Below are 16622 nucleotides of genomic sequence, written 5' to 3'. Positions count from 1 at the left end.
TAAGAGACTGTTGAGAACTGAGAACAAACTGAGGGTTGATGGGGGGGTGGGTGACGGGTATTGAGGAGGGCACCTTTTGGGATGAGCACTGGGTGTTGTATGGAAACCAATTTGACAATAAATTTCATATATAAATAAATAAATAAAAAATAAAAAATAAATAAAAAATAAATAAAAAATGAGTGTTCAGCCCTCTTATACTATAGTCCTCCCATTCTCTCTTCCAGTGCTTGATACAGCAGTCGTATTATAATTTTACTTCCTCTGCACTTAACTTAGTAACTTTAGACACTGACAGTGATTCTCATTTCGTCCACTTTTGACAATCTTTGTTGACTCCCCCATTTTCAAAAAGGAGCATTAGAACATGTGCTTCTTTTTCCATCTGTTTTTCTCACTTTCTGTCAGCGACACTTTCATATTGTCAAAGTTGATAGCTTTTATATTTTGTCCTATTACCAAGGACAACCAAAGCTCCATATAAGTTGAATCTAAAAGATGAAAACTATAAATAGTATCATACTGTTATGACCTGCTAATTATTCCTATAAAGGAAAATCTCCCTTATGAACCTGAGACCCACTGACTGCAGCATGAAGTTACTTTCTCCTTGTCAGGAAAGCAGTAGGATTAACAGACAAGGACAAATCCTTCTTGTTATTAAGCAAATTACTGCAAGTATTTGCCCTTTTCCAAAAGCTAAACCATATTTCTGCCAGTGGGGAAGAGAACATGTGATGTTTGCTCATTCCCTATAAATAAAAACTTTCTTTTTGCTTAGAAATCATACTTGTTTGCTTTTTTTTTTAAGTTTATTTATTTTTTTTGAGAGAGAGAGAGAGGGAGGGAGAGAAAGAGAGAGAGCATGCAAGCAGGGGAGTGGCAGAGGGAGAGGAAGAGAGAGAATCCCAAGCAGGCTCTGTGCTGACAGACATGAACCATGAGATCATGACCTGAGCCAAATTCAAGAGTTGAATGCTTAACCGACTGAGCCAGCTAGGTGCTCCTTGCTTGCTTTTTAATATTCCTATTAAAGAATAATTCAAAAGCCTATCCTTTGAGATCTGTATTAAAGTAACAGAGTTATGATTTGTGATTACTATGGGGCACAGTTTCTTCCCTGAATAGTCAATATACCTTATTTTTCTGGATGACTGTCTGCTCAGCTGTGGGGAGCAGACATTTCTTCTGACATCTGCCCGCAAATCCAAGTGAACTGAGCTAGTTCTGGAGTGCTGGACCATTTGAGTAATGAACAACTGTCACCTTTAGGGAGAGTACTGCAAATAGGAATTGCTTATCATCTCGTGCCATGTACACAGAAAATAAGAGTGAAACACTTTTGACCAGGATTTCTTTTAGGATCCTGAAATTTGTCTTGACACCAAATGTATCAAAGTTAGTTCTGGCCTAAGATGAAGAGCATCTCTATTTTTAGTATTCCGTAAAATATGATTCTATAAATATTTAGTGTAGAGCCAATTTGTGTGCTAGGATTACATTTTCTTCTCTCAAAGCCCAGAGTAATGAACTCTGGACTCTCAAGATTCTATGATCAATAACAACCAGATCCTCTTTTCTCGTACTCCGTTAATTCCTTATCAACTGGGGTAAATGTAAGCTTGCTTCATATTTGAAATGTAGCTTCTTTGTGCCTCTTTTTTTTTTTTCCAGGAAGTTTCTAGTTGCCTTTCTTCTTCTAATTTTTTTTTTTTTTTGGTATAATAATATGCCTTTGTCATAGCCTCACTTCCTATATACATTCAGTTATGTTTTCTATTCTGTGGCATCCCCCTTTGTAACCAACTGCTTTTCTAGGTTACCAGACAGCTGTGTTACAAGGATCTCCCTCCACTCTTCTCCTGGGTTGGAATCACTTTTCTCAGGATCTTGTCTTCCACAGGATCCACTTTTACTGTCCTGATTTTGCCATCATTTTACTGGAGTGTATCCTGAAATAAGTTCTTTAGAAAGGATATATGGGAAATAAACTTTCTGAGTCATGTCTAAAACTGTATATATTGTATCTTAGAACTTGTTCGTAGTTGGGCTGGGTGTAGAATTCAGGCTGAAAATAATTTCCTTTAGAAAATGTGAAGACGTGGTTCCATTGTTTTCTAACATCCTCTGTTGCTGACAAGAAGCCAGTTTGTTTATCGATCCTTTCTGGGTGACCTTTGTTCCTTGTTCAGGGTCTCTTTTTTATACTTGTTTTGAAATTCCATGAAGAAATGTATAGATGTAGGTCTTTTATCAGTTAGTTGTATTGAGTACTTACTGAGCCCTTCCAGTCTTAAGACTTGGGTCTTTCTTCAGCTCTGGGGGAATTCTATTATTTGTTAAATAGTTTTCCCCTCTCTTTTTTCTGTTCCCTCTTTTTGGGGCTCTTATTAGTCAAATGTTGTACCTCTTAGATTGACTGTTTATGTCTCTTATAGTTTCTCTATTATTTCCATATTTTTATCCATATACTTTCATTCTGTGTTTCTCAATTTTGCTTTCTAGATAATCTGTTGATTTGCTTTCATTTTCTAATCACTCTTTAAATACTAAGAATTTTAGGGGTGCCTGGGTAGCTCAGTCAGTCGAGCGTCTGACTTCAGTTCAGGTTGTGAACTCGTGGTTCATGAGTTCAAACCCCACATCGGGCTTGCTGCTGTCAGCCTGTCAGGGCGGAGCCTGCTTCGGATTCTCTGTCTCCCTCTCTCTGTGCCCCTTCCTTGCTCTCTCTCTCTCTCAAAAATAAATAAACAGTAAAAAAATAAAAAAATTCTAAGAATTTTAAACTAAATTCAAAAGAGTTCTTCCAAGTTATTTGTTCCTTTTTTGTGGTTTCCTATTCTTTATGTGTTTTTCTCAGTTCTTTCTCATGCTGCCTGATTTCCCCATGTGCCTGGTAATCCTTGGTTGTCTATTCATATTTTAAGAAAGAAGGACTGAGGAACTGATATGGATTTTCTATGCCATTTTATTATTTTTTTTAATGTTTATTTTTGAGAGAGAGAGATAGAAACAGAGACAGAGCACAAGTGGGGGAGGGGCAGAGAGCGAGATGGAGATACAGAATCTGAAGCAGGCTTCAGGCTCCAGGCTCTGAGCTGTCAGCACAGAGCCCAACTCAGGACTTAAACTCACAAACTGCGAGATCATGACCTGAACTGAAGTCAGAGGCTTAACCAACTGAGCCACCCAGGCGCCCCTATTTTCTGTGCCATTTTATTTTCCATTTTTTTATTTAAAAAAATTTTTTTAACATTTATTTTTGAGAGACAGAGAGAGACAAAGCATGAGCAGGGAAGGGGCAGAGAGAGAAGGAGACACAGAATCCAAAGCAGGCTCCAGGCTCTGAGCTCCAGGCTGTCAGTACGGAGCCTGATGTGGGTCTCAAACCCACAAACTGTGAGATCATGACCTGAGCCAGAGTCGGATGCTCAACCAACTGAGCGACCCAGGCACCCCTTCTATGTCATTTTAAAAGTTGGTCTCTTTTCCCCCTAGACCTATCAACTGTGTGGATGGCTGACTGAGCCTTCAGTGTAGGGCAAGATGCCTTGACTGGCCTGCTTGCTCTAGGCCTGTGCTCAGACCCTGACCTTGTGCTGGAGGAGTGCTCTACTGTGGGCACACTCCCCCTAGATGCCTTTACTTTCCCCAGGTCATTTGTTCTTTCAATTATCTGGCTTTTCAACTGAGGATTAATGCCAGGATGCCTGTGATCTGTGTGGGGGTGGGGGAAGTAGATGCGGATGCCAACCAGCACAGTTCCAAGTACAGACCTTCAATTATTCCCACTGTCTTTAGCCCCACTTCTCCCTTCTCTCCTCCCTTGTACCTGCTGGCCTAGAGCCCAGAGCCATCAGGTGTTCCAGGGCAGATTGGCTCTCTAGATTCCTCCTAGCATTCCAACAAGCATTTTGGCTTCCAGCTCTTAGGTTGCCTTGTGGGCTGTGGCTTTCTCTGGCTGTCTCATCCATCAACACAATTCCATCTGCTTTTTGAATTCTAGAAATTTTGTTGTATCTTTCATCCACTGGTGAACCCCTTAACTTTTCTTTCCTTTTGTTCTCCCTTATTTGAGTGTGGTTTTGTAAGCTGTAAGTAGTAAACACACATCTTTAATCTACCATCTTGAACTGAAAATCCTGATGTGAATTTTATTTTATTTATTTTATTTTCCTTTTCTTAAATTTTCATTTATTTATTTTTTGAAATTTATTGTCAAATTGGTTTCCATACAACACCCATTGCTCATCCCAACAGGTGCCCTCCTCAATGCCCATCACACACTTTCCCCTCCCTCCCACCCCACTCCCCAATGTGAATTTTAAACTATCTGTCTTATGAATATTTACCTAACCTGTTTGCCTTAATGGCTGCAATGTTTATTTAAGCATTACATAATTTATAAATTATTTCAATAAAGACAAGAGAATTAGGGTAAATAACTTCAGAGGAATAAAGATGTAATGACACAATTTTTCAGAAAATCTTGTATAATATCAACAGTTTACTTTAGTAAAAAAGAGAAAAAACTATTCAAAGATTAGAGTCTTAGAATTATCATCAATTTTGCATCTGATTTCTTTTTCTTTTTTTAATTTTACTTTTTGTTTTTTAAATTTTACATCCAAATTAGTTAGCATATAGTGTAACAATGATTTCAGGAGTAGATTCCTTAGTGCCCCTTACCCATTTAGCTCATCCTCCCTCCCACAACCCCTCCAGTAACCCTCAGTTTGTTCTCCATATTTATGAGTCTCTTCTGTTTTGTCCCCCTGCCTGTTTTTATATTATTTTTGTTTCCCTTCCCTTATGTTCATCTGTTTTGTCTATTAAAGTCCTCATATGAGTCATATGATTTTTGTCTTTCTTTGACTGACTGATTTCACTTAGCATAATACCCTCCAGTTCCATCCACGTAGTTGCAAATGGCAAGATTTCATTCTTTTTGATTGCTGAGTAATACTCCATTGTGTGTGTGTGTGTGTGTGTGTGTGTGTGTGTGTGTGTGTGTGTGTATACACATATATATACACACCACATCTTCTTTATCCATTCACCCATCGATGGACGTTTGGGCTCTTTCCATACTTTGGCTATTGTTAGTGCTGCTGTAAACATGGGGGTGCATGTGTCCCTTTGAAATGACACACCTGTATCCCATGGATAAATGCCTAGTAGTGCAATTGCTGGGTCGTAGGGTAGTTCTATTTTTAGTTTTTTGAGGAACCTCCATACTGTTTTCCAGAGTAGCTGCACCAGATTGCATTCCCATTGTGCCTGATTTCTATAGACTATCATCAACAAGGTTATTATGTGTTCGGTACCAGGTAAGCACTGAACTTGCAGCAGTGACATGATAGATCTCTGCTCTCATAGAATTCACATGTTGCTTTTGGGAGTTTTTGGAGTTGTTTTGGCACTGATGAATAAATAATAAATGCATTTTAAAAAATAAGCAACAAAAACATTGGGCAGCTATGTGCACAATGCAATAATTAAAATAGGTTATGTGATAATGAGTATCAGGACATCTATTTGGCCAGCTGGTTGGAGAACCTTCTTGTGGAAGGGATAATAATCTGAGATCTAACTAAAAAGCAGGAGACAGGCAGGCAAAAACTGTGACCTTGGCATTACTGTCAGAGAGCATATCCTTTCCTCTTAATCAGTGTTACCTACCCTTTGGTTTTGATCGTACCTCTGTCCTGTAAAGACTTTTTTATTAATGTAATCAATTGCTTAAACATTTCATCAGCTTTTAAATAGCACTCTGGTGAAGTAAAAGACTCATGAGATAATTTATTCCCCCAGGACAGAGAAGAAGGGATAAACAAGCCTTTTTATTCTGTAATAGCAGAATGATTTGGTAAATTTAAAGGCTTTAATTATTATGCTTTAAGCAACAACTTAATTTGCTTCAGTCTGATTCTTAGCTTTTAGGTGGGGTTCTTCCTTTGATATATCGTGTTGCTATTTTTGGTGCTTATCATTTTGCTTTTGCAGTTTTCTCTCATCAAAAATCATGTACTGCTCACTTCCATGGAGTCCCTGTGCTGGTGCTGGTACTGTGGGCTGCAGATGCACATTCACTTTTATCTTTTTAAAAAAATTTTTTTTAATGTTTATTTATTTTTGAGAGAGAGACAGAGTGTGAGTGGGGGAGGAACAGAGAGAGAGGGAGACACAGAGTCCGAAGCAGCCTCCAGGCTCTGAGCTGTCAGCACAAAGCTTGACGCGGGGCTCGAACTCACGGACCAGGAGATCATGACCTAAGCTGAAGTCTGACGCTCAACCGACTGAGCCACCCAGGAGCCCTTCACTTTTATCTTTAAATGGGTACACTTTTCAAGGGGCCTGGTTTAAGGGAGCCATTTGTAGGTCTTTACATTCCCCACATACTTTTCCTAACATTATTCTTCCTGAGGAATGTGCTTCTGATGGAGGTGTGGGGTCTGTTCTCCCACTTCTCTTTCACTGTTGCCCTTCTCACATGATTACAAAAGAAAGGCATATTGCTCTAGTTCATATCTCACAAAGGTCCCCGGATGTAAAAACACCAGGACACCAAAGGGCAATGGAGAATACTGGTATCTGTGCGAAGATAGTGGATGATTAAGTAACACTGTCTCAAGTAACGATGGATAATAGTTCCTTTTGCAATTCAAATAATTTCCAATTTTTTTGTTCTCACAAAACTGAGAGAAAGCCTAATTGGTTTGCTAATTAACTAATAGACTATTAAGTATATTTTTGATAGTAGGTTACTGTTATATTTATTTTACATTGTTCAAAAAAGTTTGAAGCATTGAGAAATAATTGCTCTAACAAGACGTCCATTCTCCTCCCTCATTTATGTGAAGCAGGTTCCTCACCATTTAACATTATGAAAACTAAAGTAGGGATAGAATTGGTGCTGAGCCCTATTTTATCCTGGCAATAAAATAATAGTCACTACATGGAAATGTGAATGAATTGAAGAAGAAAAATCTCACCCATATCTTTTTTTATTTTTTATTTTATTCATTTATTTTTAAAAATTTTCTTAATGTTTCTTTTTGAGAGGGAGAGAGGGAGACACAGAATCTGAAGCAGGCTCCAGGCTCCAAGCTTGACGCACAGAGCCTGACGCTGAGCTCAAACCCCGCTGACCACAAGATCATGACCTGAGCCTAAGCCAGACGCTCAACCAACTGAGCTACCCAGGCGCCTCTTATTCATTTATTTTTTTATGAGTTCAGGATTATATATATTATGATTTCCCTTGTTATAATACATTTATGGCTTTATGGTAAAAATAACTCAGGGACATATGGAATTCAAGCTAATTTGTGTAACTGCCACAAGAAAAAAAGCATTAAATGCATTTCTGAAATAAGTATTCTCTTTTTAAAATTTTTTTAAGTTTTATTTATTTATCTTGAAAGAGCAGGGGAGGGATGAAGAGAAAGGGAGAGAGAGAATCCCAAGCAGGCCTCACGCTGTCAGCACAGAGCCTGATGCGGGGCTCAAACACATGAACCGTGAGATCATGACCTGAGCCAAAACCAAGAGTCCAACGCTTAACCGACTGAGCCACCCAGGCCCCCCTGAAGTAAGTATTCTCATTTAATTTCAGAATCTCAAAAAATCATTAGACATTGGCCTTGTTTTTAAAAAGTTTACTTACGGGCACCTGGATGGCTCAGTTGGTTAAGCGTCTGACTCTTGATATTGGCTTAGGTCGTGATCTCAAGGTATGTGGGATCAAGCTCTGCGACTGTAGGGCTCTGTGCTGACAACAGGGAGCCTGCTTGGGATTCTCCATTTCCTTTTCTTTCTGCCCCCCACAGTTTGTGCACATGCATTCTCTCTCTCTCTCAAAATAAATAAATAAACTTAAAAAAAATAAAAAACAAAGTTTAGTTAAACACTAAGCTAGCTAAATGACCTTCTTGAAAGGTTCAAACATAATTGATGTAGAAAATGCTTTCCCTCAAGAAAAAAAAAAAAAAAAGAAAATGCTTTCCCTCTAATCTCAATCTTACATAAATGGAGGAAGTAAAGGGGAAAAGGTAGATAATTTCTTTAGCAGTCTATATGGTTAAATCCATCAACCACATTAAACTAGAATGTCCATGTTGACCCCATTAAAAAGAACTGGGCAAATATCAAAAGTTATTCACTTCGTAAACCAAAAGACACAATTTTAGGGTTATGATAAGTAAAATATTTTTGAAACACTTCAAAAACCTTTAACATGAATCTAGAGGAAGCATCTCATAATTGTAAGAAATATAACAGAAAGTAAAAAACACTTAAACTAAACTGATTTTCAATCCTCTTTGAACAAAAGAAATGAAAAATAATGGTTGATTAGGTAAGCTCTGTGCTCTAACCAAACTAATTACAGCAATTTTAAATGGCAGCAGCCTATTTGATCGGGTAGCTTGACAGTTCTGAATACTTTTGCAATGATTTAAAAAAAAATTTTTTTTTACATTTATTTATTTTTTGAGAGACATAGAGAGACAGAGCACAACTTGGGGAGGGGCAGAGAGAGAAAGAGACACAGGGATTGAAGCAGGCTCCAGGCTCCGAGCTGTCAGCACAGAGCCTGATGCGGGGCTCAAACTCTCGAACTGTGTGATCATGACCTGAGCTGGAGATGGACGCCCAACCGTCTGAGCCACCCAGGCGCCCCTGCAATGATTTTTTTTTAAAACTCAAAGACACTAAAGTGATCCAATCATGCAATGTTCATCTTATGCGTTCTGCATCTTTTTGCCAATCCTGTAGCTAAGGTCTTGTTCCAGTCAATCTCAGCGCATGTAACTGGCAACTGACTATGTAAAGTTTGAAAGTACTGTCTGATAATTCTCACCGATGGCAGTCTGGTATTCATTTTCTGCAGCTTCTACAGTTTTTATCAATTCTTTTGCTATTTGCACTTCGTTAGACACCGTTAGGGAATCTTGTATATATTTATGACTCACTAACTGAACATTACCATCTTCATAATAATGAACCTGAGTTTTCAGATGCCAACCACTTGAGTGGTTGAAGGAGTGATGGTAAATTTCCAATCTGACCTCCAATGACCATTCCAAAACTTTTTGCTTGGAACTGATGGCTTTCTATTCATTCAATAATGATTTGCTATCCATCTCGTTTTTGTTGTTGTTGTTGTTGTTGTTTACCATATACAGTGCAGACCCCATTTGGATAATGTTCTTTCACATAAACTCAAAGAGCAGTTTCTACTGAAGTTCCCTATGACTCAACTGCATTTTCTGCTTCATATGGTCTTGGATCAGTTGTTTCCTTTCTTAAGTGATCAAATTTGAAAAAGATTCTGGTTTCAGGATCCAAAAACTTTCCATTTCCCAAGTTGCCATGTACTGTTATCAATTCCTGATCTTCATAACCTTCAATTTTTACTGGAGTAAACTGTCCAAGTTATAGACTGTGCAAATGCATGAGTTGTCCCTTCCCTGAAAAAATTATCATTGTTAGGCAGTAACCGAACATCATTAAACACCTCATTAAATTCTCCAGGAGGGGCATGAATAATGAATTTTGCTGCTGTACATACCTTCTCCTCATTAGACAACTGCTTCTCCAGATCTGCCATTTTCCTTCTGGTGACATACTGTGGTGGGCGTGGTGGCAGTGACCACCTGACTTCCCCTCACACCCATCTCTTTAATAAAGTGTTATTATGTTTAAGAATCTTTAAAATAAAATTTTGCAGTATATTTATATTTTAATTGATTGGTTAGTAATAATAATTGTAAAGAAAACTCAAGCCAGAAGAAATTGTTTTAATACTTGAAGTCTTTTATTACAGAAAATAAAGAGAAGTTTATTTTTAATTCATAGGCAGATTTTTGTTGAGGAAAAATATAACACTGTCCAGTAAAAAACTTTCAAACATAAAATACGTTAGAAATAATTTGTGTGAGGGGCGTTTGGGTGGCTCAGTTTGTTAAGTGTACAACTCTTGACTTCGGCTCAAGTCATTATTTCACGGTTTCTGAGTTCAGCCCTGTGTTGGGCTCTGTGCTGATAGCCCAGAACCTGCTTGGGATTCTCTCTCCCTCTCTGTCTACCCCACCTCAAAAATATATAAATAAACTTTTAAAAATTCAATATTTACAATATGTTAGAAGTTACTCCTTTGCAACTATTTAGACTTACGGTGAAAGATTTTAAGTATCAATTTAAGGATGTGCCAAGGGATGTATAGCTTTCAAAATTTTCTTGGGGGTCTGCAAATAAAAAAGCGAGATTTCAATGACACATTACCCCCATTGATGAAGGGGCTACATTCTGAAAGTACACTTTTTAAATTAATCTATCTATCTATTTATTATTTTGTTACTTTGGGGCCGCACCCAGCACAGAGCCCAGCACAGGACTTGAACTCACAACACCAAAATCAAGACCTGAGCTGAGATCAACAGTTGGACGCTTAATCACCAAGCCACTCAGGCACCCCACAAAAGTGTATTTTAAAAGAAATCAAATTCTTTTTTTTTTTTCAACATTTATTTATTTTTGGGACAGAGAGAGACAGAGCATGAACGGGGGAGGGGCAGAGAGAGAGGGAGACACAGAATCGGAAACAGGCTCCAGGCTCTGAGCCATCAGCCCAGAGCCCGACGCGGGGCTCGAACTCACGGACCGCGAGATCGTGACCTGGCTGAAGTCGGACGCTTAACCAACTGCGCCACCCAGGCGCCCCAAAAGAAATCAAATTCTTAATTGCCAGAGGTCACTGAATGTTAACGTGGGAGGAAGAAGTGTGGTACTGTGTTTAGATGCTGTCATTGGCCTTTAATGCCTATGTTTTAAGTCAGTATAAGTGTGTTCAGCTGCTGTGTTCTAAACAGGCAAGCAAAGAAAAGGAAAGGGAGGCAGAGGATGGTTGGGTTTTTAGCAGTCTATGTTAGGGAGGGCAGAGTAACAAGGGATATTCCCCTCCACCCCCAGCAATTATCCTAATAGGTCTACATAAGGTTTACCTGTAGATAATGCATGATTTCAAACTTCCTTTTTCTATCCCCGAAAAAGAAAATCTTTATGCTTGGTGATGTCCCAGTCTTAAGTAGGGGGTTATACCAGTACTTTGGGATTAGCCAGTGTTATAGTGTAAATTAACTTCAGTCATTTGATATATGTAAATTACATGTGATCATTTTTCTAGTTGATAGAAGAGTGGAATATGAAGGAAAGGGGTATCATGGAGTACAAGAGGGTGTTTGGGAAGGTGGGAAAGCAGAGAGGTATGCTTCGAAAGCTGCAAATAGAAGCAGAAAGTGAGGTGTTTTGGTCTTGCTAATGCATTACTTGACATGATTTATGAATGTTTTGGTTAATATTTAAAAATACTTCTGACTGCTTTATTAAGGAATTTGTATCTCTGAGGATTAGTTAACCTAAAATAGATCCCATTAAGTCAGATCAATATAAAAGCGGCCCATAGCTAGATCTACCAAATAAATTTAAAAGTCATTATGTTATGTAGATTTCCCTCCCCAAAGATGATAGAAATTAACCATATCAAATGATAGTTTGGGGTTATAAATGTCTTATATAGCAAGCATTTTTATTGAACTGGTTTTGAACTTAAAGAAAAGTAGAAAGAATTCTAATGTTATGTGATATTAAGATGAGTAATATGCTTTATCATGAGATTTCAGGCATGTGATTTGCCTTGTATCAAGCTCCTTTTTCTTGGCCTTACTTTCTTCATTTACCGGTGAGATGATAATGATCGTTGATAAGAGAGTTTTTTCTTGCCTCTCTTATAACGGTATTTTCAGTAATAAAAGAGGAATGCTTTAGCTTCCTCATAAAATGTTATGATATCCCCAAATTATAAACTTATGAATGAATTTTTAAAACACATTATGGCCATTTATGTTGTGCACTTGCCTATTTCAAGAACTTTTTGAAGTCAGACCAGTGACATTGTCAGTTTCTCCTTTCAAACTATTTCTTGTGGCATATGTTTATGACTGTCTTGGAGAAATCAATGTATTTTTTTCTTATTGAGAGATGTTAATATACCTATCATATAAAGATTTCTCAGCATTCGTATACCAGTTATTTTAAAATGCTGTCACGTCATACTGAATATAGAAAATGTCATTATTTTGTGTGATAATAAACAAATGCTTTAACAAGCTACAAAGTCACACAAATTTTGTTTTTCACTTTCAATTTAAAAAAATGGCATACTTATGTTACCTAATGTGAAAAGATTCCCTTAATATTTTTGTAGAACTTTGAATAAGAAAACAATTTACATTTTTACTTGAGGAAAGAGCCTAGACAAAATATACATGATGTAGATATAAATCAATACTATCTGTATTTACTAAGGAGAGCTGTGTGTGATTTTTGTCTTCCTGTATCTATAAACACTTTCAAGAGACAAGTAGTAAGTGTATGTCTAGGGACATGAAGGGATGCCCTTCATCTAAGGGGGTGGGTATAGCTTAGATTCGCATGTCAAGTTGCCTCCATAGAGAAGTGGTGAGGATTATAGCATCATTAGGAGGCTGCTTCATCTCTAGGTGTTGGGAGAGGTTAAAGTGGGCGTTGCCCTGGTTCATAATTGAGGATTATGACTCCGCGTAGGGGTGCCTGGGTAGCTCAGTCAGTTGGGTGGTGACTTTAACTCAGGTCATGATCTCACGGTCCTTGAGTTCAAGCCCTGCATTGGGCTCTGTCCTGACAGCTCAGAGCCTGGAGGCTGCTTTGGATTCTGTGTCTTCCTCTCTCTCTGCCCCTCCCCTGTTCATGTTCTCTCTCTCTCTCTCTCTCTCTCTTTCTCTCTCTCTCTCTCAAATATAAACATTAAAAAAAAAAAAGATTATGACTCCTTGTGAAAAACTCTAACATACTCCTTAAGTATAAAGTTCTATAATACTAGCAAGTATGCTTTTACTTCTATTATAAAGAATGGCATTTAAGTTTTAAACTAGCTTCATGTTGACTGGTTTGAAAGTACACGTTGAAATTCGTTATAAATGAAAGATGATGGAACTACCCTCAGGTCAAGGTGTGATTTTTAACCCTGAAATGGACCTTTGACGCAAACTGACAGTTACTTTTTTTTTTTTTCAACGTTTATTTATTTTGGGGACAGAGAGAGACAGAGCATGAACGGGGAAGGGGCAGAGAGAGAGGGAGACACAGAATCGGAAACAGGCTCCAGGCTCTGAGCCATCAGCCCAGAGCCCGACGCGGGACTCGAACTCACGGATCGCGAGATCGTGACCTGGCTGAAGTCGGACGCTTAACCGACTACGCCACCCAGGCGCCCCTGACAGTTACTTTTTAAGTTTAGGGTTTTCCAAAGAAGAATGAGTGAAAGTGCTTATTTCCTCTTAGGTACCGTATCTGCAACTTGGGAAGGCATCTGCTAAGTAATACTTTTCTGAGCAGAGAGAAGTATCTGATTAAAGATCAGAAGCTAAGTAAAAGATCAATAGCCTGGTCAATTGTGTTTCTTCTGCCAACCTAAACTTTATTAAAGCTTTACTAGCATTCATATTAAATAATCAATACTTGTCAGCATAACTTTTGAAAATAATATTCTCTGGTACTGGTACAAAAATAGACATGTATATCAATGGAGCAGAATAGAAAACCCAGAAATAAACCCACAATTATAAGGTCAATTAATATTCGACACAACAGGGAAGAATAGCCAGTGGGAAAAAGTGTCTCTTCAACAAATGGTGCTGGGAAAACTGGACAGCAACATGCAAAAGAATGAAACTGGACCCCTTTTTTTTAACTTGTTTTATTTTTTATTTTTTAAAATTTGCATCCAAGTTAGCATATAGTGCAACAATGATTTCAGGAGTAGATTCCTTAGTGCCCCTTAACCATTTAACCTATTCCCCCTCCCACAACCCCTCCAGTAACCCTTAGTTTGTTCTCCATATTTATGAGTCTCTTCTGTTTTGTCCCTCTGCCTGTTTTTATATTATTTTTGTTTCCCTTCCCTTATGTTCATCTGTTTTGTCTCTTAAAGTCTTCATATGAGTGAAGTCATATGACATTTGTCTTTCTTTAACTAATTTCACTTAGCATAATACCCTCCAGTTCCATCCACGTAGTTGCAAATGGCAATATTTCATTCTTTTTGATTGCCGAGTAATACTCCATTGTATGTATATACCACATCTTCTTTATGCATTCATAGTCGATGGACATTTGGGCTCTTTCCATACTTTGGCTATTGTTGATAGTGCTGCTATAAACATGGGGGTGCATGTTGGACCACTTTTTTTAAACCTATACACAAAAATAAGTTCAAAATGGATGAAAGACCTAAATGTGAGAGCTAAAGCCATAAAAATCCTAGAAGAGGGCACAGGCAGTAATTTCTCTGATGTTGGCCATAGCAGCTTTTTCTAGATTGTTCCCCTGAGGAAGGAAGACAAAAACAAATTTGAACTATTGGGACTACATCAAAATACAAAGCTTCTGCATGGGGCAGGAAACAATTGACAAAGCTAAAAGGCAAATTATGAATGGGAGAACATATTTGCAAATGACATACCTGATAAAAGGTTAGTATCCAAAATATATAAAGAATGTATACAACTCAACACCAAAAGAATAAATAATTCAATTGAAAAAATGGGCAGAAGACATGAACAGACATTTCTACAAAGAAGACATTTCTATAAAGAGGATAAAGAGATGGCCAACAGACACATGCAGAGATGCTCATTATCACTTACCAGAGAAATGCAAATCAAAACTACAATAAGGTATCACCCCACACCTGTTAGAATGGTCAAAATAAGAAACACAAGAAACAACAGGTATTGGTAAAGATGTGGAGAAAAAGGAACACTTTTGCACTGTTGGTGGAAATACAAACTGGCACAGCACTGTAGAAAACAGTTAAAAATTAAAAGTAGAGCTACCCTATGATCCAGCAATTGCACTACTGAGCATTTACCCAAAATATAAAAAAAACACTAATTCAAAGAGATACATACATCTGATATTTATAGCAGCATTATCAACAATAGCCAAATTATGGAAAGAGCCCAAATGCCCATCAACTGATGAATGGATAAAGAAGATGTGGTACCTATATACAATGGAATATTACTCAGCCATAAAAAGAATAAAATCTTGCCATGTGCAATGACATGGATGGAGTTAGTATAATGCTAAGCGAAGTAAGTTAAAGACAAATCCCCTATGATTTCACTCATATATGGAATTTAAGAAACAAACAAGCAAAGGAACAAAAGAGAGAGAGAAAGAGAAACCAAGAAAGAGACTGTTAACTATAGAGAATAAACTGATGACTACCAGAGGGGAGGTTGGAAGGGGGATGGGTTAAATAGGTGATGGAGATTGAGGAGTGCTCTTGTGATGAGCATTGGGTGATGTATGGAAATGTTGAATCACTATATTGTACACCTGAAACTAATATAACCTTACATGTTAACTTAGGAATTAAAAAACTTTTTAAAAAGCTGTCAAACCTTTTTATTGTACATCTTCTGGTGGCATAGGCTTTCTATCTTAACACCCAGCTTTTACTCCTTAACAGTCCAGTTCCTCTATGAATCTTTATTTAGGGGCGCCTGGGTGGCGCAGTCGGTTAAGCGTCCGACTTCAGCCAGGTCACGATCTCGCGGTCCGTGGGTTCGAGCCCCGCGTCGGGCTCTGGGCTGATGGCTCAGAGCCTGGAGCCTGTTTCCGATTCTGTGTCTCCCTCTCTCTCTGCCCCTCCCCCATTCATGCTCTGTCTCTCTCTGTCCCAAAAATAAATAAAAAACGTTGAAAAAAAATGGGGAAGGGGGGTGGTGGGGTGTGGGAGGATGGTCTGCTCATATATAGCCTTCTAAAGTGATTAGACAAAAGACAAAGAACATTATCATCACCCCATGCTGTAAAGCCCCCAATATGACAACAAGGCAGGGATAAAACAGTGGTTAAGAGCATCAGCTTGAGAGTCAGACATGCCAGGATCCAGGTCCTGGCTCTACCATGTTTGTGATATTTCCCTTTGGACAGCATACTCAGCCTAATTTTCCTTAACTGTACAATTGTGAAGATGATACAGTTATTTCATGGAGTTAGGAGAATGAGATGAAATAATGTATGCAGTGCACTTTGCTCTTTGTTTAGCTCATAATAAGAACAATGATAAGGAGAGCGTTAAGAAAATCATTTTTTTCTTTCTTTTAATGTTTATTTATTTGAGAGAATGAGCAATAGTGCACACAGGGGAGGGGCAGAGAGAGAGGGAGAGAGAGAATCCTAAGCAGGCTCCGCCCTATCAGTGCAGAACATGGAGCTCTATTACACGAACCGTGTATACACGAATCATGACTTCAGCTGAAATCAAGAGTCAGACACTTAATCGACTGAGCCCCCCAGACTCCCCAGAAAATCATTGTTTTCTATCATCTTTTTAATTTTTTCATATCAGAAAAGGGCAAATTCCCTAACCTAGACTGTTAATACTAGATCTCTAATTCTGTGAAGCTCTGAGTTTGCTAAAAGTTAATCTGCTATTAGCTTAAGATCAGTTTGGCTGTTCCTTACAGTGTATTTTGGCATTTATTCAAGGGCAGCAGATTTTTTTTTTT

At 38.2% G+C, this 16622-nt stretch overlaps 1 protein-coding gene and 1 pseudogene across 1 annotated transcript in view; one reads left to right on the top strand and one right to left on the bottom strand.

The window, feature by feature from the left end:
- The window catches only part of DIPK1A (divergent protein kinase domain 1A), a 107265-nt gene that overhangs the window by 13769 nt on the left and 76874 nt on the right, over positions 1-16622 (top strand). The window lies entirely within an intron of this gene.
- LOC121027484 (F-actin-capping protein subunit alpha-2-like) lies at positions 8745-9658 on the bottom strand (annotated as a pseudogene).

Source organism: Herpailurus yagouaroundi, unplaced genomic scaffold, assembly GCF_014898765.1.
Source record: "Herpailurus yagouaroundi ecotype Mexico unplaced genomic scaffold, PumYag 77, whole genome shotgun sequence".
Taxonomy (NCBI): Eukaryota; Metazoa; Chordata; class Mammalia; order Carnivora; family Felidae; genus Herpailurus; species Herpailurus yagouaroundi.
This window is presented reverse-complemented; position numbering and strand designations above follow the sequence as displayed.